This window comes from Carlito syrichta, unplaced genomic scaffold (genome assembly GCF_000164805.1).
Source record: "Carlito syrichta isolate Samal-C Ts95f unplaced genomic scaffold, Tarsius_syrichta-2.0.1 Scaffold309702, whole genome shotgun sequence".
NCBI lineage: Eukaryota > Metazoa > Chordata > Mammalia > Primates > Tarsiidae > Carlito > Carlito syrichta.
In genome coordinates this window covers 644,104-652,590 of record NW_007253798.1, presented here as the reverse complement: position 1 = coordinate 652,590, position 8,487 = coordinate 644,104, and the positions used below count along the sequence as shown (strand labels likewise).

Sequence of the window (8,487 nt, the reverse complement as noted above, 5' to 3'; positions counted from 1 at the left end):
TGGAACTACAGGCGCACGCTACCACGCCTGGCTAATTTTTGATTTATTGTAGAGATGAGGTCTCGCCAAGTTGCCCAGAGGGTCTCAAAACCGCGGGCTCAGGCAATCCACTCACCTCGGCCTCCCAAAGTGCAGGATTACAGGCTGAGCCACTGAGCCCGGCTCTCCCCTTTTAAAAAATGCTGTATTATTTTTGAGTTAGGGGTCTCACTCTCTTGCCCATGCTGGACTGCAGTGGCGCAATCATGGCTCACCACTACCTTGACCTCCTGGGCTCAAGTGATCCTCCCACCTCAGCCTCTCGGACTACTGGTGCCACCACACCCATGCAAGCCTTTTTCTTTCTTTCTTTCTTTCTTTCTTTCTTTCTTTCTTTCTTTCTTTCTTTCTTTCTCTCTCTCTCTCTCTCTCTCTCTCTCTCCCCCTCCCTCCCTCCCTCCCTCCTTCTCTCTCTCTCTCTTTCTTTCTTTTTTAACAGAGACGAGGTCTCCCTATGTTGCCCAGGCTGGTCTCAAACTCCTGGCCTCAAGTGATCTTCACGTCACAGCCTCCCAAAGTACTGGGATGACAGACTTGAGTCACCATGCCCAGCCCTGCTCTCACCTTGGAAGATCTTAGAGTCCAGTTTGCACTACAATGTGAGGCAGGTGTAGATTCACCTGGAAGTTTCACAGGAACCGTGCTGAGATTCAGGACAGGGAGATCACTTCCAACTGGAGGGTCTCCAAGCCCTTTGTTGAGGAGACAGCAATTTGGATCCACCTGGATGGATGGATGGATTTTGGGTAGGAAGTCCAAGGAAGGAAGGAAATTAATTCCAGGCTGAGGGAACAGCATAAGTAAAGTGTGGAGAAGATTCGAGGATCTGTCCATTCATCCATCTGCCATCCCTCCATCCACCCATTCATCCATTTACCATCCATCCATTCATCTATCCATGCATGCCCAGCTGTGGGCTAGTAACTGGTGAACAAGGCAGAGAGTCCCTGCCCTGATGGGGATGGCACTGTGAAGCAAGTAATGACACATCTAATTGTCTTATGACAGTTGTGATGAGTGCCAGCGATCTGACCTGGTCAGGGAGCAGGTGTCCAAGACTTCCCTGAGAACATAACTGAAGGTTGAGTAGAGGCCATAAAAATGGAAGGATATTTCAGACCACGAGCCTGTCTCCTGGGGACCCTGACATGGCCGGTGTCCAAGGAGCTGAAAGGCCAATGTGTAATTGGCTACAGGCAACAAGTGGGGCTCGAGCAGGGGCTGGGAGGTGGGCAGAGGCCAGTCCACACAGGCCCTTCTAGGCTGGAGGACAGCTCTTTGTCCTAAGAGTGAGGGAGCCAATGCAAGGCATTAGCTAGAGTGGGTTGTATGGATGGAATTTTGTGTTTGAATAAAATCCCTCTGGTAGTGGTAGAGAAGGGTTTTGCATAGGGTGATGCCGGGAAACTGGACTTGGCCAGTGGCAGCCTGGAGAATTTGACCCACATCCCACTTGGCTCTTGCCGCCACCCTCAGCTTAGCATACTGGAGGCTTACTCTTTAGTCCCAAAACTGAAACGACAATGCCTGTCTCCCAGCACAGCTTGCAGGCTTCACTGGTCCATTGTTCAAGCAATCATAATGATTAGTCACTTCTGTGTGCCAGGTAGACCTTACGTGCTAGCAAGAGCTAGCAATAAACACAAGGTGCTGTTCTCACCTTTTAAAAAATGTATTATTATTTTTGAGTTGGGGGTCTTTCTTGCCCAGGCTGGAGTGCAGTGGCATGATCATGAATCACAGCTCTCATACAGACCCCATTCCTGAGTTTGCATCCTTTTGGTTTCCCCACCACCCTTGCTTCAGAGAACATGTGCATCAGCTCCTAGCCACACCCTCAGAGCTCTTCCCACTGGAGTCAAACCCTGTGGGACTGGCCCAAAGAGAACAGGAAGGAGTCAACAAGACAGCAAGCATGCTTAAGAACCACTGCTTGACTTTTAAGAAGTCAGGGCCTTCTTTCTCTTTGGCCTCCTCTCTGGACCAGACTCCCTTGGGGATCAGAGGGCTTGGCAGGAACAGTAGATTGCTCCCTGGAGAATAAGTACCAGGGCATCCAAGGCCAGGTGCTTCATCGTGCTGGGAACTATGTCAGCAGCCTGCAACCCCAGTGCTAAGTGTGGATTGCAAGACTAGACTGGTGTGTTTTTACTGAGGGCTCACTAGCATGACCTAGGAAGGGCGAGTCAGTGGGTGTGTGTTGGAGTAGGGGTGGCCCCATCAAGCTGAACTCCAGAAGGTCAAGGACAGGACAGGAGGAGGCTCTTTGGTCAGCATGTCTTAGAAAGGAAATGACTGCTCTGCTTCTTTCCCACTGTAGCAAATTCTTTTTTTTTTTTGAAGAAGCCACAAGCAATTTAACACAACTGAGAGGCTTCATTCACCAATGGTTTCCCAAGGGCCTGCTTGGAGCTAGGCTGAGAAAATGAAATCTGTGACTGCATCCTCAAGGAGTGTGTGGTCTGAGGAGAAAGACTGACATGTAAATCAGTCACTACAATACCCATGCTAAGGTCTCCAGTGATGAAAAATGTGTGTGGTGTGGTGGGACCATTGACATGGTGGGACAGACTACTGCTGCCTGGGTGGTCAGATCACACTGCATAGAGGAAGGGGCATGTAAGCAGAGTCTGGATCAGTTTTTCCCATGTAGGGTTAGAGAAACACATGCATCCAGAGACTAGAGCTTTTCCAAGGATGCCCACATGGCACATTCACCCACGTTTGTAAATCCCATAGAATGCACATATAACCCTACCTGGACTGGGACCCATGTAGCCCAGTCTCAGAAAAGCAAGCAGAAAGCAATTCGATAAAAGCTCTCCGCTTTTATTTCTTGAACACCATGAAGCAGAATCATGACTCACATCAAAACCTTAGAATTCAAGACTCTCATTCTTTGAACTCTAAAATTCAGAATTCTTTCTTTTTCCATCCACTTTTCTCGCCACTCATAGCAATTTCAGCATCCCCCTTCTTTTTTTTTTAAACGTTTCAGTTACTTAATTAGGTTCTTTTAAAGAAACTTAGAGCGCAAATTTGTGAGTCTAAGCACTATTCATTAGGGTAAACACAGATCGCAGGTAGCCCTGGAGCTGAGGAATAGCTTCGATTTTTGGTAAGATTTGGGAGTCCACAGCTTTCTGATCAATCTTGCGCTGCTCTGTAATCTCAAATTTCTCTCTTTCCGTGTCAAAGATCTCACCCTCCTGGTACCTGGGCTTCCATAGCTTCTTCTCCAAGTAAGTATTAGTAAGATGTTTTGGGATTTTCACATTGCTGATATCAATTTTTGTGGAGGTGGCGATGACAAATTTCTGGTGTGTTCTTCTCAGAGGAACTCAATTGAGGACCAGAGTTTCAGTCACAAGTAACAAGCCACTGCCCAGTTGCTTCAGGAAAACCACCCTCTCTTGCCTCTGTGGTACCCAGTGAGCATAATCAGAATGGTCCCAGGAGTGATGCTAGCTCACAGAACGTGGACTGAAGGGCTTTTTGCTGTGGCTTAACAGATTTTGAGGCACATCTTCAGTAGGATAATATCTAGGCATTTTGCAGTTTAATAACTTGGGCACAACCATTTTTGTCACCACCAACTGGTTTTGTAACGGTTGCAAGAATCTTCTTTTTTTTCTTTTCAACCCTGGATTTAGCTGCTGAGTACTTCCTTTTGGAGAAGGTCTTTCTGAAATATATAGCAGTTTGGGGATATCTTCCAATTCCTCTGATGAGGACATGATTTTGGCTGCAGCAGAGCTTCCTCATCTTTGGTTTTTTAGCCTTGAGGTTACCCTTTTTCACCTTGCCACCAGCATCAGCCTTCTTGGCTTCAGGTTTCTTCTTAGAATTTGACTTCTCAACTTTTTCACCCGCCATCTTGCAGGACGGGAAAGAGAACTTATCCCCCTTCTTCAGATGCTGAAAATTTCCCTTCCTCTGGTCAGCCCTGATATATCTCTCAATTACTTTCCCTGCCTCTGTGCCAAGACCTATGCTACTTAGGATAAGAGTTCTCCTTGGTCTAAAATGTCCTGTGTCATTTGTCCCCTGTACACACTCTGGCTTCTCTCCTAGTCTTCTCCTCTTTGCTAATACCCTGAGGACCCTTTAGGCTTCTTTAGTTGGCTTTTGTGACTGCTGAGTGAGTGTTCACCTCAGGGCCTTTGCACTTGCTGCCCATTCGATCTGCTGTCTTTTGCCCTCAGATGTCCCTGGGGCTGAATCTTTCTTCTCTTTTCAGGTCTCTGTTTAAGGATGGCCTTCCTACCCTCCCTCATGACTCATCATATCTCTCTATTTTTCTTCTTTCATTGTACTTATCTCTACCTAAAATCACTTCCCTCATTTCTTATTCATAGCTGTCTCTCACACTGAAATGTCAGCCCAGTGAGAGCAAGAGGCACCACCCTATTCTCCCTTGATCCTATGTCCTTCAACAAAGCCTGGGGCATGGTGGATACTCAAGAAATGTTTGTTGGAGGAGTGAGTAACTCTTAAATCCAGTTTCCCCAACACCTGGGAGGGATAATGCCCCTTCTTCAATTTTTAAAAATTAGAATCTGTCTCTTTGTTACTTGTCATTTTTTTCTCTCCAATTATCTTGATTATGCAGCACACAAAAGAGCACAGAACAGTCTAGTAAAGACAAAACCCCCTCAGAGGTAGGAGGAAGAGAAGGGAGAGATTGGACAAAGCCAGAACACTTTTTAGCAGACAGGAGGGCAAGCAAGGCTGGGCACATGCTCACGTTCATACTTTTGTCTGTGTGCACCTGTGTGTATGTCTGCCCTCTGTACGTACATGCCTAGAACATCTTGATGTGAACAAGAGCATCTGGGATTTGGTGTTCTGGGTGATGGCATGGGTTCTGTTCTCATCTTACTCATTAGCTGGCCAAGTTTTCTCGCTCTGTGATCTTATATAAAGAGGTTTTACAGTATACATATTTAACTTATACAGCTATATGACTTCGGAGATAAGTATACACTGGTGAAACTATCATCACCATCAGGGCTGTAGACATAGTTATCACTTCCCAAAGTTTCTTTCTGTCCCCTTTTTCATCATCATCATCATTATTATTATTATTTGTGGTGACATATGATCTACTCTATTAGGAAATTTTAAGTACACAATTGTGTTGTTAGCTATAAGCACTATGCTGAATAATAGATCTCCAAACTTATTAATCTTGCACATGTGAATATTTGTAACTTTTGACCATCCTTTCTTCATTCCCTCTGCTAGTCACCCTCCTATTCTGTTTCTGTCAGTTTTACTATTTTAGATTCTACATATAAGTGAGATTTTACAGTATTTATCTTTCCATGCCTGGCTTATTTCACTCAGTTTAATGTCCTCAAAGTCCATCTATGTTGTTACAAAGGAAGAATTTTTTTTTAAGATTGAATACACGCCTCCATAAAGTTGTGTTTTTTTAAAAAGAAGAAAACAATTTTAAAATAATACAAGCTCCACTGAAAGCTAGGAATGGTTATCCTTGTGTTAAGGGAAGACCAAGCTGAGGCCATGCTAATTCTTTCCTTCGGGTATGGATGGGATTCTGAACTGTGGTTTTGGAGGAAAATTGAGTGGCTTATAATTTGAGCTCAACCTTCTTCCAAAAAGGATTTGAGGGAACTTACAGTAAGAACATACCCAGAGGATAGACAGTAATATAGCCAGAATGAGAGATAAGAGGCTACCAAGAGGAAGAGAAAACCAAATCCCTGGAAGGGTCAGGGTCTCTCAGGCCAGGACTTAGAGTCGAGGAAAAATCATGCTTTAGTTTCATAAGGACAAAAGTGTTCTTGGCTTGGAGAAGCAGCTGGCAGGGACTAATATACAAATCTGTGTTTTAATCTGTTTATTGCAACGTTTAATCATATTGTTTTTGTAAATATATCCAACAGACACTGATGAGCCAGCCCCCCAAGTGATGGGTGTGGCAGGATCTCAGGCTGCAATTTTGTTCCTCATCTGGACCTATCAACTCTTCCCTTTAAAAAAATAAACAAGGAAACAAACTCCTTACCAAATAAACTTTTGGGGGTGGGAGGAGGAAAACTAGTTTTTCTTGTTAAAGCTGAAATATAAGGTCTTTTTATTTCTGATTAAAAAGAAATATTCTACCAAAAAAAATGGGTGACACCAATCACTTTAGGTACTGAGCATTATTTTATTTTTATACTCTGTGATGTAAAGTCTGATAGCTAAATGCTCAGAGTTGCATAATGTCTTTGTCAGTAGGAATACAATCTTAGGGAAACAACATGCACTGCCTTCCCCCGACTTTCCTCCCGTTCCTCGGGCACTTCCATCATGTGCAACATAGCTTGGGGAAGGGAACCGCAGAAAGCTATTATGCGGGAGCACATTGGGTGTTTTGGGCACCAAGAGGGTTGTATCTTTCCCCCAAAGTGCCACAAACACAGCCTGGTGCAAGCAAGAAGCCAGCTTGATGGTGCCATCTCCATTAGCATGATGAGAGCCATTTCAGATAGGGTCCAGGGGGCTGCACAGGGAGAGGGGATGAGGCTACAGGCCAGAGGAGGTGAAGGGGGACAGTTGAGGGGCATTAGTTTGTGGGACAGAAGGATGTTATCTTGGCACAATTCTGCCCACTCAGTGCCCACTGAGCCACTGATGACAGCACTGATGATGTGAACCATATGGCCTTCTCTTCCTCCCTCAGCCTTCCCTGGAGGGTGGGCAATTGGGCAGAGAAACCGACCCAAACCCAGCCTAGCCCTGTTGCTCAATGGATCAGAAAATTCAGATATGCTGTCTGGTCTGACATTGCCCAAAGACTGGTGTGCAAACCTCTGGGGATACTTCTGTTTTGTTTTCTTTGTTAACTTTTTACCTTCTTTCTTTAGCTTTATAAGAGGGACTGTTTTTCTTTAAACAGACTTTTTAGATTGGAATCATTTTAGATTTACAGAAAAGTTGTGCAGTTGGCCTAGGAATTCCTGTATCCCTTACCCAGTGAACTTCATGGCAGCATCTTACACATATTCATGGGCCATTTGCCATGTGACTAAGAAGCACACATGGTTATGTTCCTGTTAACTGAACTCCAGACTTTGTGGGCATTCACTGATCTTTCCATTTATGTCCCTTCAGTTCTAGGATCCAAGCCAGGGTTGGTGGTACCTTTTGATATACCTTTTAAAAAAAAGTGTGACACTCACGGAATGACTTGACTGGATGTCACAAAAAAATATGATCACATACATGGTGATTACAGCTTGGGACAAATTAAATGATAAAAGCAAGCCAGTTTGAAGAAATGCGCTATAGATACAAATAAGGATGACATGCAGCTTGGTAATGAGGAATAAGACACGTTGCAGCATAGACCATGACTTCACAGACCCACAAGAAATGGTTCACATCAAGCAAGTCAGTAACAAAGTCCTGACCAGGGCTGGGAAGGGACCGGCAGCCCCGCACCCTCTTCCACGATCCAACAGCACCCCTCTCCCAGTTTGGGAGCTGCAGAGGGAAGAAAGGAGGTGGAGGGGGAGGAACTCTCAGTGGGAACAAAGTTTCCATTTCAATTATTCAGCTGATCCTTGACCCCTATTAGCATGATTAATCACAAACTGGCTGGATGCATCATGCTTTAAATGAAAACATCGTTTAAGTGGCCCTGAGGTGGTGAAGACAGATAATTGCATGGGGTGTTTGTCCAATTACACTTTGGGGGAGGAACATTTCTATATGCACAGAGACAGCACAACAGCCCCTGGTGCAGTGTCACACATCTGTGGAGTGCTCCTCGCTAAAGGGACTCAACAGGTGCAGCCTCATGTCTCACCACGCAAGGATGGTGATTAGACATCTTTTGACAATGTAGAAAGCCATGTGAAGGACGTGAAGCCATATGGAGGACCCCAAGAGGGATCCAGTTTAAATGGAATCTGGGGTGGGAGCATGTGTGTCCCAGAGAGGACTCCCTGAGTTCCACTGGCTTCCCCGCTGGAAGCTGCCAGTGTGACAGCACTCTCTGTTTCTATATAGTCGGTGGTGTAGAGCCTTCAACACCAGGCAGGTCCCACCTGGTAAATCAGTTTGTTAATTCTCAAAGCTAGTTCAGGGGAGTGAGGGCTACAAGTTTCTCTATCATTCAGCAGAGATGGACAGAAGGCTGACTCTGTGCCAGGCACTATGCCAGGTGAGGGGTTCCATCATGAGACTGAGCATGGTGAAAACAGAGACCACACTCCCACAGTTGCCTGTGACACCAGGGATAGATAAGCCAGAGAAGGGGCGAGTACAGAGGGACGAGAGACAGGCTGGCATGTACCCAGCTCTGGGCGTCTCCAGGAGAGGGGATGACAGTGCTTGGTCCTGGGAATTCTTGGTTCTTCACAAATTGTGTTCCTTGGAATATACAAGAGTGAAACACACAAAGGTATTCGTTCATTCCCATTCACTGAGCTA

General features: G+C 45.4%; 1 pseudogene; it reads right to left on the bottom strand.

Annotated features, from left to right (window-relative positions):
* Positions 1–3,086: 3,086 nt before the first annotated feature.
* On the bottom strand, positions 3,087–3,915 carry LOC103270012 (annotated as a pseudogene).
* Positions 3,916–8,487: the final 4,572 nt, after the last annotated feature.